The sequence below is a fragment of the Panthera tigris genome, chromosome D1 (assembly GCF_018350195.1).
Source record: "Panthera tigris isolate Pti1 chromosome D1, P.tigris_Pti1_mat1.1, whole genome shotgun sequence".
NCBI lineage: Eukaryota > Metazoa > Chordata > Mammalia > Carnivora > Felidae > Panthera > Panthera tigris.
In genome coordinates, this window is record NC_056669.1 from 25,185,563 (window position 1) to 25,211,850 (window position 26,288).

The following is a 26,288-nucleotide window of genomic DNA, read 5'->3' on the forward strand; positions in this document are numbered from 1 at the left end:
CAATGGCCACAGATGCCGATCACGGAATGTATAGGACATGACCATGCAACGAAAAATTACCCCACATTCCAGATACTTTTCAAATGCCCCTGCAGTCATATGGGCGAAAACCTATTTGTAAGTATCTGAGCCTAATACTTAATTGCATTTACATATAAACACCAAGGATCTCATTTTCATACAGTTTTAAAACATGGTTTTATGTGTTTTGAGTTTTCCATAAATGCCACTGTTATGTAATTCAAGGGAAGTTTGCATTTTGGCTTGTATGGAAATTTAGCAAGCTCCGTTAATCATTCTGAAAAGTCCTATTTCCAATGGCAATACCACTTATGGCCTTTGAACGCCCATTGCCACACACTCGTCAGATGTAGAATCATCATTTAGAATATTTACTCCATAAACCATTTTCCAGGAACTTCTTTTCTCCAGATTTATTCAACCCACTGATCTATCCTGCTCTTATCAACACGCTAACCACCCTCAATTACACTTATTAACGTGGCCTACAATTTTTATTTACATGTTCATGTCCCAGCTTTTAAACCGTGAATTTCCTTAAGAACAAAGACTATGCCTTATTCATTTTGATATCTTTAACATCTTGCATGGTACCCAAAATGGAGAAAGTACTTAGGACATGTTTAGTGAGCATATGAATTCATCCTTGCGTTTGTCTTCTGACAAGTATTTATTTAGCATTTACCATGTGTATCACTTCTCGGCCTCTTGGTTAAGATCAAGTGTAGCATATACCGTGTATAAAATAATGCCAGATGGTAGGAATATTTCAGGGAGCGAATCAAATGTGGTCTCTGATCTCATGGGGCTTAAACTCTAATCAGAGAGAGAAAAAAGTATTATTTACACAATTTTTAGTTCTGATAAGCATTGTCATCCATTATACAATTGACAAGTATAAGGTGCTATGAGAGTGGATAAAGGGAGAACCCGATTTAGGCTCAAAGAGAAATAGGAAATTATATTGAAGTGTATCAGCTACCTACTGTTGCATAACAAATCAACCCAAAGTTAGTGGCTTAAAATAACCACCATTTATCATTGCCCACAAGTCTGTAGATCAACTGAAAGGTCCTGTGGGTCTGGCCCGGGCTCTGATCTCAGCCAGGCTTCCTCGTGAGTTTGTGGGCCAGGTTGGTTGGTCTGGGATGGCCTCAGCTATGATCCTCCAGGAGGGCAGACCAGGGTCATTCACGTGGTGATGGTGGGGTTCCAGGATAGCAAGCAGAAGCCTGCAAGGCTCAGGCTCAGAACTGGCACAACATTTCTTCTGCAGGATTCTATCGATCAAGGCAGGTTGCATGGCCACCTCAGATTCAAAGGGCAGGAAAAGAGAATCCGGCTTTCAATGGAAAGAGCTGCAAAGTCACATGGCAAAAAGTGCAGCTAGAGGAGGGGTGGAGAATTATGGCCATTTTTGTGATCAGCTGTATCAAGTTAAGACCAGAAGAACAAGAAGGAGGCAACCAGACAGACGGGGAAGAGAATTGTGATCGGCATGTAAAGACCCTAAGGCAGAAAGAAGCATGAACGTTCCCAGAAGTCAAGAAAGCCAGAGAGGCAATGTGCTGAGTGAGAGAAAGAGCTGTATAAAAGGGGGCTGCTAAGGAGGGAGGGGCCACATGCCAAAGAGCCGTGTAATATAGCCACGTTAAGAGCCTGGGCCTTTCTCCAGGAATATATTGTTAGCACAAGAGGGACATGTTTAGAGCTTATACATATATATCTCTCTTACCTTATGAGTGGACCACATCTCAGATGAGTTAAATTAGTAGCTCTGGGACCAGGTACCTGCAGTAGTAAAACTTTCCCAGGTCATTCCAAGATGCAGGCAAGGTGGAAACTCTCTGTGTTAGAGAGAGGCAACACGTAGGAAGTTATTACCACCTGCTGTCTAGGTGAGAGAGGATCGTGGCTTGAATTAGCATACTTAGTGAACGAATGAATGATGGATTAAATGAGTGAGTGAATGAGTGAATGAATGAATGATTAAATGAGTGAGTGAGTGGACAATTAAATGAGTGAGTGAATGAATGAAATCAAACCTAAGTGAGAGGCCTAGGATCTACAGTAAAACTGCTTTGTTTCAAGCCACAGCTCCATCACGTACCAGCTCGGTGACCTTGGACACCCTACCGACTCTCTCTGAGCCTTCCACATCTTCGTGTCCAAGATGAGGAGAGCAGTCATACCTACCTGTGCGATGTGTTATGAGAACTAATGAGGTGATCCTCCCAGGGTATTGAACGCTGTGCCGGGGGCACGATAGGCACGCAGTAAACATTAGCCACCATTACGATCGTCGGTAAATGGATGATATCTGGAGCAGTGCGTCGTCTCATGCGGTGAACAGCTTCATCCCCAACAGTCTCCCAGAGGACACTCTATTCCAATTACAACTGTGCTGTGCAGCCCTGAGTTTGCTCATGTGGTTGCGATTAAGCCAAGGCGTGAGCTGGGACCAGATATTGTCCACTTCTGCTTGGCGTGCCGTCGACCCCCAGGCTGTTCCTCCTCGGGTCTCATGCTCTGTCATCTGGCTTCAGCCCATCTGGGGGAGGACAGGGAGAAGCCAGACAGCCGTGAATCTTGCTGTCTGCTCGCGATGTCTGCTGTCTAGGGAGGTCTAAGAGGAGCTCCTGTCAGGGGAAATGTATGGCTCGGTAGCAGAGGCGGATGCCCTTTGGCTGTGCCAGAGCTCAGGGTCAGCTGAAATCCTTCCAGAGACAGCAGGGCCCAGTTGGGGCCTGGCTTTACCACACACTCCTGTGGAACTCAAGGTGATAAGCAAAAGGGAAAAGGAGGCCGCTGCAGCCTGAGCCATAGCTGTTTCTGTGCGTGTGCAGCTGGGGACGGGGGTACAGCTCAATTCACAAGAAAGAGGTGATCTTGCACCATTCTATGTAAAGAACTGTTTCGACTAAAGTACGTTTTAAGGAGGCTTACACAGAAGCTAGAACACTGACCTATCAGAATGGGGATGGTGGTTGTCTCTGAGTAGGAAGATTAGGGATGTTTTCATCGTCTTCACCCTTGTTCTTGATATTCTCATGGGTTATCAATAAGCCCATATTTTAATACCCCTCCCCCCCAAAAGGTGGACATTTAAAAATCAAATGTCAAGTGTGACAGGGGTTTGCCCTGCATTCTTCCTGGATTGATGAATTGCTCTTTATAATTCTAGAGTGCAGTTCTGGAGAAAAAAGGTTTCACTCCCAACCAGTCCCAATTTACTCCATTTGGGTGTATTGGATAAATACGTGACCCCCAACAAAGCAGACGCACAGTCTCCCTGCCTTTCTCCCCTTAGGCCTCCTCTCTGTCAGCCCTTGACACTCAAGATTTGCTGTACCCATTCCTTAGGGCTCGAGAGCCCGGTTTATGGTGTAAGAGGTGAGTTGAATGTAAATCAGACACGTCTCAGTAATGTAAGATTTACCGGATCCTCAACTCAAGTTCATCATCTCTCAAATGAAGATGAAGCTAGTATCTGTTTCACAGGCTGTTTGTGAAAATTAAGTGAGATACTAGATATAAAGCACTTAACAGTGCCTGGCATACGGTGACATTTAAAGAACGATTATCCCTAGCCCAGTCTCTCTCGCTATAAGGCACGTGACGTTGACTGTAATCGCTGGGCTCTGGTCGGTTGCCCACTAGGAAATATAAACATGAAATAAAAACTAAGTCAAATAATAAAAGCAGGCCAGTTTTTATTATGCCAGTATGTGCCTTGGTGACATCACGTCGGTGGCATTGGCAAACACCAAGTGTTTTCCGAGGAATCTGAGTGCAGAGGACCTGCCCCAAATATCTCCCCACCTGTTAAGATTTCCTGCCTGAAACTGACGGTGGTTAGGAGCAGAGCTTTGAAGACAGACCTTGATCCGCACCCTCTTTCCCCTCCTGATAGCTGTGGGACTTGAGCAAGCGGCTCTGAGGGTTTTTATCTCTCCCGGGGGTAATGACACCTACCTTGGAGAGCCGAGGGGCACGTACTGTGGTCTGTGCTGTCGTCCGGCAGGTGCCCTAGAACCACCCCAGGGGCTTCCTCACTTCTCTCGGGCTCTGATCCCATGGCGACTTCTTGGCAGGCTTTCTCGGCTCACCCTGCATAAAACAGAGGCTCTCCCCCACCTCCGACCCTGCTGAACTTTTCGCCAGTGTTCTTACCTGCACCTGAAATTTCACATGCATGTACTAATCACCTCTCAGAATTTCAGTACCACGAGGACAGGGTGGTTGCATGTTGTATTTGATGCTTTACTAATACATGGCATGTAGCAGACACTCTATAAGCATAAAGGACCAGATTAATTAACTAATTTTGTCAAGGAGAGCAGGATCTTTGAGAAAGGAGGATAGATGAACACCACAGCATGATGTGGGAAGAAGTCCTGATTGGTCTCAGTCAATAATTACTCATTGATACAACACTGGCCTAGGACATTGCTCTCGGGGCCTCAGTTTCCCCATCTCTCAAATAAAGACCATACCGTACTTACCTCAAACAGCTGATTGAAGGATAAATTTCAACTGTGGAAACACAACTGCCTTAAACACTGTCAATCACCACACAAAAATGAGATGTTAGCATCATTTATTTCAAAAGAACACAGCAGTGTATTTCCTAGGTGACACCCTAAAAAGAGAAAGAAAAAAAAAAGGTCCAGTCAGAATGGGACAAAGGAGAATGTTTCATTTGGGATCAGTGTCTGGTTTGAAACCTTGCTGCCTCTACCTGAGTCACCCAACCCTCCCTCACTCCCTCAGCCCAGCCTCACAGCTGCACCAACATTGCTGAGAGCTGGTCTCTGGAAGCCTCCATCCGCCCTCGCCAGCAACGCGCCTTTGGCACATCCAGCCCAGGGTTAGTAATGGGATACAGAGCTTCTCGCTGGGCGAAGCAGGGTTTACGTCAGGAGTTGTCGCTTCCTGGTGGTTGCCTGGTGACCCTAATGGAAAATGAGCTGTGGCAACAATACCACAGAAACCACTCCCTCAGCTGGCGAGCTCCTCGGAAAGCCCTAGTGCCATGGGAGGGGGAGGGGGCTGCTTCCAGATGACTTGTCACGGGCGCTTCTGTGTAGGCGGTGGTGGTAGGGATAGGCAGACAAGTGCGAGGCCCAAGGAGGGCCGGGCCCACAGCATGGCTCTCCTTCCTGCCTGATTTGCTGCTCATAAAGGAAGGGACCCTGCACAATCCTTAATGCTGGTCCCAGGCCCAATTTTAGAGAAAAGCACACACATGCAAAGTTCTGTCAGTGCTGACACTCCGTAGCTCCGACAACAGGTGAGGAGACATTCTGAAGCTCTTATGAGGCCCCCTCTCAGACCCTTGCATCGAGAATTAGAGTCACCATAGAGGAAAGGCCGGGCCCACTCTGTGAAGCGACCCAGCCAAGAGAAGCCCATGCACCAGGACAGGAGGAAGCTTTCTGGTTGCGTGGCCTGGAGGAGAGAACACCCGGAGGAGGGTAGGACACTAGTTAGTCATGAAAATATGTGGTGCGTGCCATTATCGGGAAAATAAATTACACGGTGCATTGAAAAGACCTTGAGCCAGAGCCAGACCTGACGAGATGCCAACTTCTCAAAAGTGTGCAGATATGCTCTCCCGTGTGTTGGAGATGCTCTCCCATTCTTGTCTCATTTGATCCCAAGGTTATTACGATAATATTTGTAGGTATTAAAAGTCTTGATTTAGCAATGAAACCGAGGCCCAGAGAGATTGAACAATTTGCCTGAGGGTCACAGGGCTACTCAGAGAGTCAGGATTGGACACTTGCTCTTCTGATTTTAAGTCTCGTGGTCCTTTCCTAATGCCGTACCACCACTCCCCAAAGAAAATTCTTTCCCATCACCACACCACACTCTTTCCCTATTCTATTCCCCTTCCCTCAATATCTGACAAGCAATATGCCCCACTCCAATGGTGGCTTAGTCTCACCTTGATGAATCAAGAGCAAATATTATGGATTTATTCATTCAGTCAGTCACTTATCCATTGAGCCCCCCCTTTTTTTTAGTTTTTTAATGTTTATTTATTTTTGAGAGAGACAGAGCATGAGCAGGGGAGGGGCAGAGAGAGAGGGAGACACACAATCCAAAGCAGTCTCCAGACTCTGAGCTGTCAGCACAGAGCCCGACATGGGGCTTGAACCCACGAAACCATGAGACCACGACCTGAGCCGAAGTTGCCACTTAACAGTCTGAGCCACCCAGGCGCCCTTATTTTTTGAGGCAAATTTCAGGCATCAAACCAGGTGCTGGAGATGCCACAGCAAACTTAGGGATTCGTTCCCGATCCTCAAGGAGCATAGATTTATTTACCCCTTGAAACGATAGATTCACAAATAAGCCACAGCAAATACCCACTTACGGGGCTCCCCATTACTACGCCTGCTGTATTTGGAAAGAAACAGCATCTGGATGAATGGATAAAGAAGATGTGATATATATATATATATATACACACACACACACACACACACAATGGAGTATTACTCGACAGTCAAAAAGAAGGAAAACTTGCCATTTGGAACTACGTGGATGGAACTGGAGGGTATGATGCTAAGTGAAATTAGTCAGCGAAAGACAAAAATCCTATGACTTCACTCATATGAGGACTTTAAGAGACAAAACAGATGAACATAAGGGAAGGGAAACAAAAGTAATATAAAAATGGGGGGGGGGACAAAACAGAATGGACTCATAAATACGGAAAACAAACTGAGGGTTATCGGAGGGGTTGTGGGGTGGGTAAGGGGCACTAAGGAATCTACTCCTGAAATCATCGTTGCACTATATGCTAATTTGTATGTAAATTTAAAAAAAGAAAAAAAACAAAAAACAAAACATCATCATTTCATGCCATCCTCTTCTGTTCAAACAACTGCCCAAGCAGGTCCCCAATCCAGCATCCGTCCAATGAAAAGTTGACGAGTTTCCGAAAAACAAGTAATATTGTCTTGATTCATATTTTTGTCTTAGGATCGAAAAGACTTTTGCTGAAAGTATTTCAATGAATGTGTTACCAGCACTTACATAATGGTCTGAGTGCAGTGAAGAAAAGGCTGAGAACACAGCTGAGATCAATCCCATTCATGAGCAAATGAGTCAGGGAGACCCTGCCAGGAGTTCAACCCTCCCTGTCTGCCTCCGGGCCTCCCGAGTTTGGAGCAATCCTCAGGTTTCTGGGTGCTTCAGTTCATTTGTACTTGGCTGAAGACTGTTTCCTGTTTCTAAGAAAAGACTCCTCGGATGTCTTATGAGGTCCCTTGGACAGCAAGTCCTGCTGGCCTAGGCATGGCCCAGGGGTAGCAGGGGTGGGGGTGGGGGGGTGAGGGGGGGTGGTTGGGAAGCTCCACAGGCAGGGGTGGTTCTCATTAACCCCCTACAGCCTGAAAGGCGTCCTGGGATTCACAGAATGAGGTTATTACAAATATTTGTCAGACTGGCTGAAAAATGAAGAGACGCGTAGGCCTGGGCCAAATATGCCCAAGCTGGTCGAAGAACATCTGGATTTGCTGAGCCTAAACCGAAAGACAAGACATGACGAGGCCCACAGAAAGGGACAGGTGCGCCTCGCACCTTCCAGCTCCGGCGTGGACGCCACCCCCTCTCGGGCCGGGGCTCCCCCTCTCCCTCCGGCCTGGGCTCCCTGCTTCCAGCTCTGTAGTCCTACAAATGGCTTTTCCAGTCATGCCTCAGGCTGTTACCATGGAGGCAGCTGTTAGGGCAAAACAAAGCTGTCCCATCGTCACCCTGTGGCTCGCAGCCACATGTGGAGGGGAGCCATCCTGCGGCCACGGGCCTCGGTGGGGCGCAATCGGGACCGCAGGCAGGGGTGTGGGGTGGTGGTGGGAACGAGACCCCGTGTCGTAGGCAGGAAAGCCCACGGGAGGGTGGAGCCGAGCCTCCTTGCTGCAGGGAGACCATCAGCTGCCTGGTCTCCTCCTCCCCCCCCACCAGCCCCAACCCCGCCCTGGCTGGACTCTTCTAACCTAACGGATGGCTAGCCACAATTTTTCTTTTTATTTTCTTTTGCTTTATTTTTTTAAAATAAAATTTATTGTCAGATTGGTTTCCATACATCACCCAGGGCTCATCCCAACAAGTGCCCTCCTCCGTGCATGGCTAGCCACTATTAACAGCATCATCGGACGGGACTTACAGAGGTTTTTGATGGGAGAAACAATGCACCGAAGGTTTGTAAACTCAGGCTCTGGAGTCAGAGCTTCCCCAGGGTTCAGATCCCGTCTCCGCTGCTTACTAGGGGTATGGCCTTCCTAAAACCACTCAGGCTCCCTGAAGCCTCAGTTTCTCAATTAAGACAATAGCACATCATCCTCGGTCAGGTTGTTAGGATAATCAGTTGAAATACTGTTGGTAGTTCCCTCCTGATGGAGCTCCCGGTTTTCGCTCTTGCTTCGTTCGGATTCTTATCGACCAAGAGCCAGAAGGCTCTTGTTAAAATGTGAATCAGATTATGTTGCTTCCCCTCTGAAACACTCCAGTGGCTTCCACCGGCAATAAGAGTCTCACCGTGTCCCACAAGGCCACACCTGCTGGCAGCCCCATAAAGCCTCTTGTCCCAGCCCCACTCATGGATCTGCTCCAGCCCCCCCGCCCACCCTCCCCTCCCCGGGACCTCTTTCCGCTCTTCAAGTTCACTTCTGCCTCAGGACCTTTTCGCTTGCTCTTCTCTCTACCAGGAGCACCTCTCCTGTATCACGTGGTTGGCTTCTTGGTCGGTCTCTTCCACCTGAGCACAGAAGTCAACTCCTCAGAAGGCGACCATCTATAAAAAACTGCCATGCTCCCCACCCCCAGAGACTCTCCATCCCATTTTCTGTAGCATTTACTTATAGCAGTCATTAATGTCTGAAATTGTCTTCACTATTTTTGTGTAATTGTTTACTGTCTCTCTCCTCCAGGAGAAAGTAAGCCCCAGGAGAGCAAGGATTTTGTTTTCAACTGTATTGCCAGTTCCTACAACCGTGCCTGGCACGTAATGAGCACTTAAGTAAATATAGCTTATTACATTAAATTATTTAGTGCAATGTCGGTTAAATAAATATTCACTGCATATATTATTAACTAATAGTATAGGATATGTGTATCACTAACTAATAACATATTACCTTGTTTGAATAGTGATAATAGTCTCCTCATACACAGAACAGTCCCTTACAGATTCACAGGACATTTGACCTTCATACCTCACTTGCCTTACAAAAAGCCTACAAAATGGCGGGCATTACTTTCACTTGCAGATGGTGCTGGAGGAGACTGGGCAACGTGTTGGACTTGACGCCAGGCCTTCAAACTCCAAGACAGAATTTCAACCACCCATATGATCTGCCTTCAGACGACATCACATCTCGAACCAGGAAAAAATCATGCGTGTCCTGTTCGGGAGGCCTCCCACCTGAAGTGAGGCGAGGTGAGGATTTCAGGGCCTGTGGCAGACAATGGTGGGAGGACCCTCTGGTCACCTTCAAATCTCAGTTCCCTCCTCCGCTGGGAAGCGCGGACATCTTGGTTGGCACATCTTCCCGCACTCGTTGTCTGAGGCAAAGATAGCTTCCACCTCAACAGCTTCCTCTCGGCCACACACCCCCTCTTCCCCTAGCCCTGGTCTGTTTAAGGCAGTTAGAAGATATGCAAATCAAGGCCTGGGAGAGCCTACTGTGGGCTCTGGGGGCCCCAAGAATGCAGAGCTTGCTTAAAGGTCACAGCTGAGGGAAGAGAGTTTGGAACCCCTTCGCCCACTCTCTCCCTTCTCTTCTCTCCAAAAGGTCAATAGGGGGTTCCCCATCCAAGTGCAGAGCACTGGGGCCAGAGGAAGAGAGGAGGCCCTGGGGTTGTAGTCTTTGTGCAGACTGAGGAAAGGGGGCATTCCCTTCCTCACAGTGTGGGCCACATTCATAAAAACCGGTCGAAATAATAACAATGCAGGCCCCTGCGCAGGGGTGACGGCCTATGAGGTACCCTCCTGGGCTCTAGGATATTGTGGAAGGACCCAATTCCTTCTGGCTGAACTGGTTGATCCCAGGCCCTTCTTGGTTGGCCCAGAGGTGAGAACCCTCATCGCCATCACCGTTTTCTGTCATGCTCAGCCTTCTTATTCTTCCCATCATGTCAGAGTGGGAGGGGTCGGTTGGAGGGATGGAATCACCTCTGTCTTCTCTCCTTTCCTTTGGATTTGCCCAAGGAAAGTTGTATCCTGGCATTTCCGGTAATATGAATACTCCATGCCACGTTTTCAGTAGGTGACGACGGCTAAGTTTTCCGTTCCCACCCACATCCAGCCACTGAAGTGGAACTAACACCAGCACTAGAACTAGAGATTTTGCTGGTAACTATTCCTGGGAAGATGGAAAAGAAAGATACTAAGCTCCCGCGGAACCCTTGTTGTCTTAGCAAATACCCAAATACCAGTGTGGGTATGAGTTCAAGTGGCAAGGACATGCCACGTGACACTGGAAGGACGTTCTGGGCTACATGTTGACGCATGTCACAGAGCTCTCAGTTTCCAGAGAAGCAGCAACCCCAGCTGGGGTGAGTATACACTCCAGTCAATCAGCCAGGGCGCAAATAAACTCAACCACTTTAGTTGCAGGAATCTCATAGGCAAACGGGGATGATAAGAGTGCTTTCCCTTTAGCATTGTTGTGACAATTAAGTGACATAATTTTGTTCAGTGTGATTGGCACAGAGCCCGGCACAAACTTGACCAATGCTGTCGTTGCCATTACTATTATCATTCAGTCGAGGCTACGTGCGCTGCTGGATTCAAACGTGTTTGTGCATTTCAGTCAAATTCGTAGTTGAGGCCATCCAAAAATGTTTATTATTATTAGCTGGGGGAGGTCTCTGAGAGAGGACTCATTCAAAGGAAAGTTGGAGCTAGGTACAGCTATAGTGAATTATTTCAGTAGCAAAGCTTTAGCCAAACAAGGCTGTGGGGAGATTCTCAGATGTTCCTGTAAATAGAATCAAGGCCCTTCTAATGGGACTTCCCACCTTAGTGTATGGTAGGGGTGATGGAGGGGGTGTCATCTGTTCATTTTAGCTCAGACACTCAAACTCTCTCCCATTGCCCTCAGGCTCTGGTGTTAGTCATTTAGCCCTTAGTATGAATTACATCAGGCTCTTAGCTCTCCTGCACAACTGAAGCATTGAAAACTCATTCTCTGGGTCAAATGGAAGTTTGCAGCAAATGTTGTGTAAAGCAGAAGGTACTTCCTTGAGATCCTAAAAGACATGGGAAAGGCACTTGTACAACGAGAACTTTGAGTCCTCGGCTGTCAGGAATGGTCTCAATTTCAAATAATCTCATCTGTTATTCTCATGACCCATCTATTTTTTTCTGGAAACTACATTTCCCAGGCTTTTCCTCACACTTGGATGTGGTACAGAAATCCTTTATTATACCATGTGAGTCTCCAATTAACCTGGCAGAGGGGGCCAGTTCATTAATGGAAAGAATTCTAGATGAGAATCAGTTCTGCTTTGAGTAGAAGACTTTGATGGACTAAGAAGTGGAAGAATTCATGGAACATAACTCAAAGCAAGCGCTATACCACAAAGGCCCATTCTAGATCATTTCAAGGCCTCCAGAAAGACCCACGAGTCCCTGAAGTTTCAGTAAAAACCTCCCTGCGAGAACGATGGAGTTCATAATAGAGAAATACATTAACAGCATCCCTTGGGAATCTTAAACCGAAATCTACTTAGTCCTAATACAGCATCGCTTGAATTTTAAAGGCTGATGAAACAGAGACCCGGGCTGAACCATCTATGCAGTTTCAGTGTCCATCAGAGCGATCAGACTGGAATTTGATTGTGCTGACAGGTTCGTCTGTGATCGTCTTAGCCCATGGAACCCATTGCCCCACCCTGGCTCTCCCCGAAAGTCAACATAAAACAGCTTAATAAGTAGAAAGAGGCTTCACTTTAAAAGGCAACTCTGTTACAGAGAAACTCAGTTTTACCACCGGCCCTACTGAGATTCCACAAACGGCATTTCCTATTACTTAGTTTTCATGCTCTCACAGTCTCTGCCTAGCTCTGCTCTAATTTGGCTACCACTCCAAGTCATCTGGGTGTGCTCTCCCTGCCCCTGTTGACTTTCTTGTGAAGTCTGTGGGCGGGAGGCAGGGAGAGGGGCCCTGGCACAGACCTGGCCTCTGCAGAGACTTTCTCATGGAGAGACACCCCTGTGCTTAGCCGGATGGGGCAGGCGGGTGCGGGGAGAGCTATCGAGGCTCAGCCTCCTAGAGATTTTGACTTTCTGAGTCCTACTGAAAGCTGCAAGAAAGGATCTGAGCCATAACCTGGACTCTCTCTCTCTCTCTCTCTCTCTCTCTCTCTCTCTCTCACACACACACACACACACACACAGAGGCACGCACACACACAAATATGCACCGCCCCCATCCCCTCACTGCGCACTCACTGTACGGAGAAAAAAGGCAGAGATATCCCACGCCTGGCTTTCTTTACCAGCCCTCGCCAGCCTCTGCTGGATTTGGCTCTTTCCAGTGAGAAATGAGCCCTAAAGCCCTGGAGCCTTCTTGGTGATTTACCGAGAACTGTACTTCCACATGGGCTTTCTGGCTGCAACCAACCCCAAAGAGTCAGAGGGAGGAAGAGGGAGAAAATCATAAATGGATAGTAAGATGAGAAACAGATGTTTGGAGCCTTCACTGGCAGGGAATTCTCCACCTCAACCTCCTCTCTTCATGAGATTAGAAGGGCTTAGTCCCTGAGGGCACTCTCTTGCTCTACCTATGTCTCACCTTCCTCCCAACCACCACCCCCAACTGCTACTCCATCTTGCAAGGGTCTTGTGGGCAACCTTGCCATGTGGGTATCTACCTTGTTAGGTTATTTCTTTCTGAATTTAGCCAGAATGAATGAATGTTTGGTGCTCTGACCATAGACACGTGTTAGACCCAATCCTTTGCCATCAAGGAGCTCACAAGCTAGCAAGGGAGACAGAGAAAAAAACAGGCCAAGAAGATAGGGTCTATCCTAGGACAGAAGTCAATGGTGGACACTGTAGAAGCACACAGGAGGGACTCTGAACCCAGGCTTGGGGCTCAGGTGAGTGCTGGGATGTCAGAGGATACCTGAGCTGAGTTTCGAAGATCTTTCTCAATTGACATTGATAGAAGTCACTTTGGATATATTAACGTAGCAGCCTTCAAGAGATTCATACATTTATTTGGTACAATACAATGGTTAAGGGAAACATCTCCAAAGCCAGGCTGCCTGAACTTGAAACCCAGATTGGCAACTTAGTAGCAAGTTAATGAATCTCTGTGCCTCAATTTCCTAATCTGTAATATGAAGACAATTGTACCTATCCTGTAGGGTTCTTACAAGAAGTGTGTGAAATATTATTGTAAAACATTTAGAATAGTTCTTGGCACATAGTAAGCTCTATTTGTGTTTTTCAAAAAAAAATTTTTGAGAAGTTCAAGAAGTATTTTGAGCCTGCTATATATCAGGCAAGTGAAAGGCCTTCTGGATACTCAAAAGTCCCAGTCTCTCTTTTTAAGAAGTCCTGAACAAATGTGGTTGAATTATCAATGCATTACGATGCAGTATCTTAGGTGGTAAGATAAAGGTATCAGTCACAGGCATCTGATCTTCTCCATCCTTCCAGTTGATCAAACCTAATCTAGGAGCCAGCGTGGACTCTTCCACTGCCCACCCCCACATTCAATCACAGAGTCTACTGCTTTATGATCAATTGCATCCCATTCCTTTGCTCTTTGCATTGTTATGCTAACTCTGGTTCCTTGTCACCTTTTATAAGGACTAGTGAGTCTATAACCAGTTTCCATATCACAGGAGGTAAGCTGTCTCCTTACCTCTACTAAGTCAGTTTCTTCCTTCCTTCCTTCCTTCCTTCCTTCCTTCCTTCCTTCCTTCCTTCCATCTCTCTCCCTCTCTCTTTACAGTTTTATTGACGTATGATTGATACATACCAAAAATGCACATATTTAATATATACAATTTGATGAGTTTGAACATACACACACACACCTCTGATACCATCACCACAATCAAGGAAATAAATACATCCATTACCTTCAAAGGTTTCTTCACCTCTTTGCTTGTTTGTTTGTTTGTTTGTAGCAGCATCAGTTATCATGAGATCCTCCCTGTTAGCAAATGTTTAAGTGCACAACACTGTATTGTTTACTATAGGCACTATGTTGTATAGAAGATCTCTGGAACTTCCTCATCTGGCATAACTAGAACTTTATACCCGTTCAACAATAATTTCCCATTTCTTCCTCCCCCTATCTATTTTTGGCTTTTGTAAGTCTGACTATTTTAGAGACTTCATTTAAATGGAATCATGCAACATTTGTCCTTCTGCACCAACTTCTTTCACTTAGTATGATGTCTTCCAGATCCACTAATGTTGTCACCAATGGTAAGAATTCCTTCTTCTTAGAGACTGAATAATATTCCACTGTATGTATATACCATGTTTTCTCTATCCTTTGTCCATCAATGCACATTTGGGTTATTTCATATCTCAACTATTGTGAATAATGGTGTAATGGACATGGAAGTGCAGAGAGCTCTTTGAGATTGTCATTTCAATTCTTTTGGCTATATGCCCAGGAGTAGGATTGCTGCATCATATAATAGTTCTATTTTTAATTACTTGAGGAACCTCCATATTGTTTTCTGTAGTGTCTGTACTACTGTACATTCCCACCAACAGTGCCCAAGGTCCCTGATTTCTCCACATCCTCACCTAACAGGTGTGAGATGGTATCCCACTGTGGTTTTGGTTTGCACTTTCCTCATGATTAATAATATTGAGCACTTTTTTCACATACCTATGGGCCATTTATATGTCTTCTTTGGAGAAATGTTTATTCGAGTTCTTGTTTTAATTGTGCTGTTTGGGTTTTTTGCTATGGAATTGTAGGAGTTCCTCACATATCTTGGAATTTAACTCCTTACCATCTACATGCTTTGCAAATATTTTCTCAGATTATGTGGGTTGCCTTTTCACTCTGTCGACTCTTTCTTTGCTATGCAGAAACTTTTTCATTTGACAGAGTCCCACTTGTCTATTTTTGCTTTTATTGCCTGTCCCTTTGGTGTCATGTCCATGAAATCATTAGACCAAGGTCTTGACACTTTCCCCCTATGTTTTCTTCCAGGGGTTTTACAGTTTAGGTCTTATTTTAAATCTTTCATCCATTTGGAGTTGAGTTTTGTGCATGATGGGAGAGGGGACCGTTTGCATCCTTTGGTGTGTGGGCATCCAGTTTTCCCAGCACCATTTGTTGAAAAGACTATCTCTTGGGATGCCTGGGTGGCTCAGTCGGTTAAGCGTCTGACTTCAGCTCAGGTCATGATCTCACAGTCTGTGAGTTCGAGCCTGTGTCAAGCTCTGTGCTGACAGCTCAGAGCCTGGAGCCTGCTTCAGATTCTGTGTCTCCCTCTCTCTCTGCCCCTCCCCTGCTCATGCTTTATCTCTCTGTCTCAAAAGTAAATAAAAACATTTAAAAACATTTTATGAAAGAAAAGAGACTATCTCCTTACCATTGTGTATTCTTGGTACCCTAGACAAAGATTAGTTGACAATATATGCCTGGATGTATTTCTGGGTTCTCTCTACTTAAAAAAAAAAATGTTTAGTTATTTATTTTGAAAGAGAGAGGGGTGGGGGAGGGGCTGAAAGGGAGGGAGAATTTCTGGGTTCTCTCTTATGCTCCAATGGTCTATACTGTCTTTTCTAATGCCAATACCATATGGTTTTCATTATCAAATCTGTTTCTTACTGCTGCTAGAGTCATGTTTTTGGCACTCAAATTTCCTCATAGCATTCCTCAATTCAGAATTTCTCCATTGATCCCTCATTGGCTATGGACAAATACCTAAATTCCTTACCATGGCAGAGTCCTTTGTGATCTGGTTCTTAGTTTCCTTTCCACTCACATCTCTGGACACCCTCAGCCCCTCAACCCAGGTGACACATCCTTCTGTGGAATTACTGTGCTCTCTCTGTGAGCATGTTTCTCTCCCTGTTAGCAACGCACATCCTCCTTCTTTACTAAACAATGTGTGCATCCTCTGTAACAAATTCCCTGAATCCTCCAGTTCCTCCTTCATCAAATTTCCTTGCAATCTGCATCTAACTACACAATGATGGGGAGAGTTTGAGTGGTCAGAACATAGTACCCATTTTCCCTACATGAGCTCTGAAATGCATTTTTGAAAAAGACCAAAAAAAAAAAAAGTAGATGGAACGGGATCCCAAAATATTACCCTTCCTAGTGATAAAGCTGACATAATAATGAGGAGTGAATAGCTATGGGCAACTAGACAAACCACCTTCCTAATAATGACCCTAGAATGGGGCTAACTTAACCGTCAAGGCACAGGCTCAGATGGACTGGTCAGTCTACCTCACTAGAGGGCCTACCACTATAAGATTTACAGCATGGGCTAACAGAAGAGAAAATGAATCCCTCATGAGCAGGACTAATGTCTTCTTTCAAAACTCAGTCATCAAATACATCAGTCCTTGGAGTAGGGTAAGGAAAGGGAAGAGAAAGGCTAGGAGGGTTACACTGATGGCGTTCCATCCACATTAAAGGAAACACCAGGAGCAGAGAAGAAAATTGCCTATCCCTTCTGCTACACACACATACACACTATATGTTATATGGTATTAGTCTTTTCTTGTCTCTCCATGAGATTTAAAAGATACTTGTAGGCAAGAAACATGCTTTTTTATCCTATATAACTACAAGTCAAATACTTATACCTGACACAAAGTAGGTGCTCAACCTATTTGTTAAACATGTTGAAGAGTGAAGAGCGAAAGTGTGGTGGGTTCACTTAAGCAGGAACGGCTCTATCAGCAGAAGTTGGAGGAGAAGGAAAAAAATAGGAGGAAAAATGGGAAGGAAGACTCTTCCTAAAAGAGGAGATATCTAAGCTGGACTGTGGCAAATATGGAGACTCTTCCTACATAGAAAAAGCCAAAGGCAACAACAATTGCATAAACCCAGAGGCAGGCATGAGATTGCATAGCAAGTCTCTGGATTTAAAAAATCCTATATGAATGTAGTACAGAATGAGGCAGGAAGGGCTTCATGTGTTTCCCCGCCCTGGAATACTTCATAGAAATACCTAAAAATTTAGCAGCCAAAGGGTGACTCTCTCCTTGAGTTTAATTGTTTTTTCTTTGAGTTTAATTTTGATCATTAGTACAGTCGGGACCATGTTTTAAGCTATAGGGAAGCCTCCTCTAGACCTGTCTGCTTACTCTTCCTGATCCAAAAACAACTCCTACTTAGAGTACTAAGAGCCTCTGGGCTCACATCTGGGAAAACCCAGAATGCTGATGTCACTCCAGCAGTATGAAGAAACAGCGAGTAAGAGGCCACAAACCTTGGCATCAGGGGAACCACATACTGCATGTCTAGATGATGAAAAATGAGAGTCTGAAAAGGCTGCTCGTTGCAGATGGTACGATTTTCCTATTTAAATAAGCCAGGCAGATAAGATGATGTTTCCTTTATTTTCATTTTCAGGATGTTTTTTCATGAAATAATTATATAAAAATTTCCAGCCGAAAATTAAGCTTCCTTTACTCAGGAAATCTACGTTTGAACCCAAAGTTCATCACCAATGTGTGGAATATATCCCAAACTTTGATTTCTAACAATACTTGAAACTCTATGGTGTTTCAGTGACTCATGTAATGACCACCTACAGAGTTTTCCCCCTGGACCCTCTTTTCTGGGAACAATGCACCCCACACATAGGGGCTGGTCACCCGTCATATTTCTGCTGTGTGACCCTGACCCCTGACTATACCTAACTGGTTCAGAAATAGGAACTTGACTCATGCAGAGAATTTGGAACTGGGGCTGAGTTAGTTCATCCTTTATGAGACTTAAATTATAAAATCTAAACTTGGGAGCTGAACATCCACCATCTTTTGCCTTTGTGTGGACTGAATACTAGAGATTGATGGTGAGCAGATAGGGAAGAAAGATGCTTCCATGGATGGCCAAAACACTTGTCAAGAGACTGGACACAGCAGAGGGGGGAAGAAGAGTAGTCCAGGTTGATGCCTCAGCTTCTGGCCATGAATATTGTAGGAGATGATGCTACTAATGACAGAATAGAAGAGCAGTTAAGAAGGGGATACAGGTATTGGAGATCAATATTATAAAAGTGATAAATGAAATTATGAGAATTGGTAAGCTTCCTGAGAGGGTGTAGTCCCTGAATTCCATGCCCAGATCCTTTGAGGTCACCCAAAATTAGGGGCAGAAGAAAAGGAGACTCTAGGAAAGGAGTATGGGAATGAGTTACAGACACAGAAGGAACAAGATATAACGTTAGATTGTCCCTCTCCGATATTTTAACTATCTAAATTGAATATTACATTTGAAAGACTTGGATATAGTGGGACAGACTGCAGAGCTGTTATTTTGATTTAGAAATAGTTGTTCCTAGGCACCATTGGTGGGAAGGTAGACCATTCTGGAGGAAAACATGGTAATATACATTAAAATTGTTACCTGCATACATTTTGACCCCATAGAGTGGAAACAGTGAGTTGTCTGCCCAGACACTCCTCTCTAGACACTGCCTGCCCTACCCACAAGAGAAGCTCCCAGAAAAAGGATATCTTTCCCACTGCTACATGGTCAGAGGTAAGAATTTGACCCATGCTGAACTAATCGGAGCCCTTTCCTTGGGATTTTTAAAATGATGACAGAGAAAGAGAGAGATTTGGTTTCTTGTTATGTGGTTGGACCCATGCCACTGAAACTCTGGAACTTTTGCAAGGCCATGTTTCCTATCATATGGAACAAGAAAAACAGTGGAAGCTTGCCTACAAAGAGGAGGAATAAACCTGCAGAAGTACAGAAAGCAGAAACAAGAGATGAACGGGAAGTCCTGATGATCTTTCAGTCCCTGGTTCTGGAAACTTCACAGTTCCGGCTGCCTTCCTGACAGTCACAGAGGCCCATCACTCACCCCCGAATCCATAAAATGCATATTTCCCTAGGAGATCTCAAGATGTCTTCTATTACTTGTAACTAAACAAGTCTCAACAGTAATCCCATTGGATGGTGATGGATGTTAACTGCACTTACTACAGTGATCATTTTGCATTATAGGCAGATATCGAAGTATTATGTTATACACCTGAAACTAATATAATGTTGTAAGTCAATTATACCTCAACAAAAAGTTTTTAAAAGACACTGGAAGTTTGGCCTTAGGAAATAGTTGCGGATATGTGAAGTTATATATATGTGAAGATAAATATCACTCTTTCCATACAATCCAGCAATCACCCAAAGGAGTTGAAAACTTAGTACACACAAAAACCTCAATAAAGTTTCTTTATAATGTTATCAGTGGCTGGTTAGCTCAGTTGGTTGATGTCCAATGTCAGTGAGGCCAAGACCATGAGCTTGAGTTATCTATAGGCCAGTTAGTTGCTCTATTTCCAGCAGCAACAAAATGCGCCTGTATTTTCCCTAAACTTTAAGGTCATTGAATTACCATGTGAACGGCTTAAGGAAACTCATAATTACTATAAGTAAGATAGAATTTCTCCAAGTAAATTGTTTAAAAGCAGTGGATCTTAGCAGACTGTTGGTTGCAATGGAGAGCACTGTATTTTCTAAAAATGGTTTCTAATTAAAGTACACTAAGCTGCACATGTGTAAAGTGTATAATTTGATTGGCTTTGAAAGATGTATATTCTCATGAGACCATCACCACGATCAAAGTGCCAAATATTTAATCAACTCCAAAATGTCCTTTGTGCCCCTTGGTAACCCATTGTTCCCTCCCCCTCATCCCCAGCAACGACAGAACTGCTTTCTTCTGTGCTGAATAATTTGCTTTTTTCTATAATTTTATATAAATGGAATCATACGGTAGGTGCTATTGTATCCCTTAATATCTTTAGAAACGAGCTATGCCACCTCTCTTATTCCTGATATTAGTGATTTGGGTCTTTTTTTCCCCCTGATCAGTTTAGAAATGTATTGGTTTTAATGACCTTCTCGAAGAAAGTCATTGATTTTCTTAATTTCATTGATTTTCTCAATTGCTTTTCTATTTTCTAGTTCATTAATTTGGTCTCTGATCTTTCTGTGTCCTTTTTTAGATTTGCTTTTCTTTTTCTAGTTTCTTGCTTTTTTATTTTTGAGTAAGCTTTTTATTTTAATTCCAGTACAGTTCACATGTTATACATAGTGTTATATTAGTTTCAGGGGTAGAATATAGTGATTCAACACTTCTGTACATTACTCAGTGCTCATCATGGTAAATGTGCTCTTACTCCCCATCACTTTTTCCCCCATCCCCCTCACAGCTCTCCTCTGGTAGCCATCAGTTTGTTCTCTATAGTTAAGAATCTGTTTCTTGGTTTGTTTCTCTCTGTTTTTCCATTGCTCATTTGTTTCTTAAATTCCACACGTGAGTAAAATCCTATGGTATTTGTCTTTCTCTGACTGACTTATTTTGCTTTGAATTGTATACTCTCTAGTTCTATACACGTTGTTGCAATGGCGAGATTTCATTCCTTTTTTGTGGCTGAATAGTATTCAGTATATTGTGGCTCAAGAGTATTCAGTCCATTATATGTATGTACCACATCGTCTTTATCCATTCATCTGTTGATGGATACCTGGGCCGCTTCCATAATTTGGCTATTGTAGACAATGCTGCAATAAACACACAGGTACATGTATCCCTTTAAGTTAGTGTTTTCATATTTTGGGGTAAATACCCAGGAGTGTGATACTGGGTCATAGGTAGTTTTATTTTTAACTTTTTGAGGAACCTCCATACTCTCTTCCAGAATGGCTGCACCAGTTTGCATTCCCACCGACAGTGCATGAGAGTTCCTTTTTCTCTACATCCTTGCCAACACTTGTGTCTTGTGTTTTTGATTTTAGCCCTTATGACAGGTGTGAGGAGATTATCTCATTGTAGTTTTGGTTTGTATTTTCCCGATGATGAGTGATGTTGAGCATCTTTTCATGTGTCTGTTGGCCATCTGGATATCTTCTTAAGGTGGACACCGTGTGCATCGATTTGAGGCCTTTTTTTTCCCTTGTCTAACATGAGAAATTTGTGCCATAAATGTTCCTTTAGGTACTACTTAAATCCACATTTTTTAGTGTTGGTTTTTATTTTTGTTCAGTTCAACATACTTGGAAGTTTCTCTTTTGATTTATTCTAAATACCATGAGTTATTTATAACGTAGCTTAGGACTACTTGGGGGTTTTCCAGCTATCTTTCTGATACTAATTTGTAATTTAATTCTGTGTGGTTATAGAACAGATTTTCTATGATTTGACTCCTTTTAAATTAATTAGATTTGTTTTACAACACAACATATGGTCTGTCTTGGTAGATGTTTCATTGATACTCGAAAAGAAAGTATATTCTGCCGTTGTTGGGTACAGTGTTCTGTAACTGTCAGTTAAGTCAACTTGATTAATAGTGTTGTTCCAATCTTCTAGATACTTACTGACTTTCTGTCTATAATTTCTATCAGTTATTGAAATCTTTGACTATAACCATAATCTTTGATCTGTTTTTTTCATCCATCAGTTCATCCTTTCTTGTCTCATGTTTAGTGAAGCTCAGTTACTAGGGGAATGAATATTTAGGATTGTTATATCTTGGTGAATTGACCAGTTTATCATTATTACATGACCCCCTTTACCCCGGCTCTATTCATTGTTCTAAAATCTACTTTTTATGGTGCCTGGGTGGCTCAATCAGTTGTGCGTCCAACTCTTGATTTCAGCTCAGGTCATGATCCCCGGATAGTGGGATCGAGCCCTGCGTTGGACTCCACACTGAGCATGGATCCTGCTTAATTAAGAGTCTCTCTCTCTCTCTCTCTCTCTCTCTCTCTCCCCCTCTGCTCCTGTCTGCTCACACTCTCTCTCTTTCTCATAAATATATAAAGAAATAAACAAGACAAACAAATAAAATCTACTTTTGCTGATATTAATACATCTACTCTAGCTTTATTTTGACTGGTATTAACATTGTATATAATTTTTCATCTTTTAATTTTTAACCTACTTGTGCCTCTATATTTTAAGTGCATTTTTTCTAGCTAACATATAGCTGGGTCTTTCTTTTTATCACTCTGATATTTCTGACTTTCACTTTGGGGTGATTAAACTATTTCTGTTTAACATTATGTACACGATTGGTTTTAAATTTACCAGCTGGCTAATTTTTTGTATTTGTGCCATCTGTTTTTTGGTGCTCTTTGCCCTCTTTTTGTGCCGTCTTTTGGATTAGCTGCATATTTTTGTTATTTCATTTTATCTCTTGTATTATGTTAATGGTCATAGAGTATGTCTTCAACATCACGGTCAGCTCTCAAGTAATACTGTACCACTTTACATACAGTAAAAGCAACTTACAACAATGCACTTCCATTCCCTTGACCTTTGGACACCTGTTGCCATACATTTTATTTCTTCAGTGCTCTTATGTTTACTTCACACAGTCAGTGATCTTTCAGAAAGATTTAAATAATAAGAAAAAAAGTATTTTATATTTCTGCTCATTATTACCACTTCCAAGGCTTTTAATTGTATTGTGTGTATCCAGATTTCCATCTGGTGTTATTTTCCATGTGCTTAAAAAATATCCTTTGTGATATCTTTTTTTTAATTGCTCATTTTATGTTATTCTTTTTAAAAATATTTTAAATTTTATTTTAATTTCAGTGTAGTTAATATCCAGTGTTACATTAGTTTCAGGTGTACAATATAGTGATTCAACAATTCAATACATTACTCAGTGCTCATCAAGAGAAGTGCACTCTTAATCCCTATTTCACCCATTCCCCTTCCTCTCCCTTCTGGTAAGCATCAGTTTGTTGTCTATAGTTAAGAGTCTGTTTTGTTTGTTTGTTTGTCTCTCTTTTTTCCCTTTGTTCATTTGTTTTGTTTCTTAAATTCCACATATAAGTGAAATCATATGATATTTGTCTTTCCCTGATTGACTTATTTTACTTAGCATTATACTCTCTAGGTTCATCCACATTGTTGCAAATGGCAAGATTTCATTTATTTTTATGGCTGAATAATATTCGTGATATATATATATATATATATATATATATATAATATTATATAATTATATTATATATTAGTGTTTTTGGATTAGTGTTTTCATATTCTTTGGGTAAATACCCAATAGTGAAATTACTGGATCATGGGGTAGTTCTATTTGTAATTTTTTGAGGAACTTCCATACTGTCTTCCTGAGTGGCCGCATCATTTTGCATTCCCACCAAGAGTATAAGAGGTTCCTTTTTCTCCACATCCTCGCTAACGCTTCTTGCTTCTTGTGTTTTTTATTTTAGCCATTCTGGCAGGTGTGGGGTTATTTTATTTTATTCTTGATTGGATATTTCAGTAGGTTGTGAAATGATCACAGTAAGTCTAGTTAACATCTATCACCACATATTGTTACAAATTGTTTTTTTTTACGATGACATTTGTTTTTAGAGAGAGACAAGAGAAAGGGGGTGAGGAGAAGGGCAGAGGGAGAGAGAAAGAGAGAGAGAGAGAATCTTAAGCAGGCTCCACACTCAGTGCAGAGCCTAAGGCGGGGCTCAATCCCATGACCCTGGGATCATGACCTGAGCTGAAATCAAGAGTCAGACACTCAACCGACTGAGCCACCCAGGCTCCCCTATGAGAACAACCTTTAAAACTTTATGATATCTCATAGTGTAGTTCTGCTGATGATAAAATATTTCAATATTTTATGTTTGAAAAGGCCTTTGTTTTGCTGTTGTCTTTGATATATTCACTAGGTATAAATCCTAGGTTGACTTATTTTTTCTTTCTGTTCTTTAAAGATGTACACTGTCTTCTTGCTTCAATTGTTTCTGATGAAAAATATGCTATTATTCTTACTTTTTATTCTCTGTATATATATTTTTTCTTTAATTGCCTTCCAAGTTTCCTTTTTATCACTGGTTTTAAGAAATTTGATTATCATGTGCTTTGCCATAATTGTTTTCAAGTTTCTTGTGCTTGGAGTTTGGTGGACTTCTACCTCTTGGATCTTTGAGTCTGTAATTTTGATCAAATCTGTGACAATTTCAGGCAGTAATAATTCTTTAAATATAATTTTTTCCCTAACACACTCCCTGCCCCTGTGGAGAGTCCAATTACATGTTTATGCAGACACTTAAAATTTTCCCACGGCTCACTGGTACCCTGCTCATTTTCTTTTTAATCTTTCTTTTTCATGTGCTTTATTTTGGCTAGTTGTTTTGCTATGACTTCAAGTTCACTATTTTTTTTTCTTCTGCAGTGTTAAGTCTACCATCAATCCCATCCACTGTACCATTCACCTCTCACGTTATAGTTTCAACCTCCAGAAGCGTGAATTGGGTCTCTTTTTTTGTATGTTCTGCATCTCTACTTAGCATGTTCAGCCTTTCCTATAGCTATTGGAACATATGAAATTGTTACTCTCCTTTAATATACTGTGTACTAATTCTAGTGTCTGTGTCATTTGTGGGAAATTTCCTCACTGATGTTTTTCCTCGTTATGGTTCATATTTTTCTGCTTCTTTGTATGCCTGGTAATTGTTTATGGGATGCCAGACACTATGGATTTGTTGGATATTTTTGTATTACTAAAAATATTTTTGAGCTACGTTACTTGGAAATATTTTGACCCTTCTGAGTCTTGCTTTTAAGCTTTTTTAGGCAGGAGTACACAGCATTTAGTACAGGCCTAATTTTGTTTCATGACTGATGCAAAACCTTTCTCAGTACTCTATGCAACGCCTTATGAATTATGAAGCTCAAGAGCTGGCCAAACCAACCTATGGTAGTCGAGTTCAGTGATTGACTGCAGGGGGTGGATTTGGGAACTTTCTGGAGCATTATATACACAGATATATCAAATTGAACAACTAAGGTTTGTGAATATCATTGTACATAAATTTTACCTCAATAAAAACATAAGTTTGGTATTAACAATACACATATTCAATAGTGAAGCACATAAGGTGATTTGTAAAATTATCCTCTGAATAGTTTTCAGTATTACTTAAATTTTCAATAAATGCACAATCTTTTTAAAACACAGATAAAGCTAATATTGAAAAAAGAACGAAAGTATTTTGGGGGAACTCCTTGCCGTGTGGAATCGATGAAGGAGAGGAAACAAATGTTTACTGGGCATTGCCATGTATCAGCCCCATACAGGGAAATTTATTACATTATTCGACTTGATCAACATGTCAATTCTATGAAGTAGGTATTATCCCATTTGCAAAAGAAGAAATGGTGATTCAGGCAGATTGTTATTAGTTCAAGGTCCCCCAACTTGATCTTAGGTCTGCCTCCTTCTGGAGTCCACATTTGGATTTTAAAAAGAGACTGAAGCTCCCGGTATGGACTTTTGAAATTCCGAGAATAAAGAATGCTTGGCAGGATGAGAAAGTCCCAGGAATATATCACTGTCTGCTGGCTTAGGAATTGGCACCCTCAACTCTGGGAGTTCACTCTCATGGAAAAGTGAAGGCAGCCACAAATCAAGTATAGTTAATCTGAAACTCGGAAGTCTGGCCTAAAACAAGAAGAGAATTGGGTGGCTCAGAGATATTCCAAACAATCTAAGACCCTGTGCGGCTAATGGTGGGAGAGAGAGCGATGTGCTTCTTCCTAACAATTTGTCAACAGCTTATAAGGACAAAGCCCGCTTTGTCCTCAGATGGGATAACCCCTCTAAGGTCAAGGGTCATGGCTGTCAGGTTACAGGAACGCAGGTATTCCCTATATTGGCTGCCTCCTGCCCAAGCAAGCCTGACTCACAGGTTGGTCACCTGTCTGGAATGGACTGTGGGACAGCACACCAGTGAGGTCACCCAGAGAGCAGTGGGCCAGACCAGTTTCCTTGTCAACCTGTTCAGGCCACACCAGCTCACTCACCTTTTGCTGAAGACTTTCTTTGTGTAGGGAGTCTCTTTCAATAACTACACAATGTACTTTGACTGCTGGGCTTTAGAAAACCTCACTTGCTTTCTTTTCATCAGCCATTTTCTTAAATATTGGGACAGAGAATCTCTGATTCCCAAAAAGCTCTCCCAGGTCCAATTGCAAGGGGTGCGGGGGGATCTGGGATTGACTTGAACCTAAAGCTCTGTTTAGAATGAGGGGCTCTGACG

At 42.8% G+C, this 26,288-nt stretch overlaps 1 long non-coding RNA gene across 1 annotated transcript; it reads right to left on the reverse strand.

The window, feature by feature from the left end:
• Positions 1 to 612: 612 nt before the first annotated feature.
• LOC107179667 lies at positions 613 to 2,358 on the reverse strand. The gene is made up of 3 exons (XR_006208409.1): positions 2,218 to 2,358; positions 1,757 to 1,868; positions 613 to 1,330 (listed from the first exon to the last, which is right to left on the reverse strand). It is a non-coding gene; the product is annotated as an uncharacterized LOC107179667 (long non-coding RNA).
• Positions 2,359 to 26,288: the final 23,930 nt, after the last annotated feature.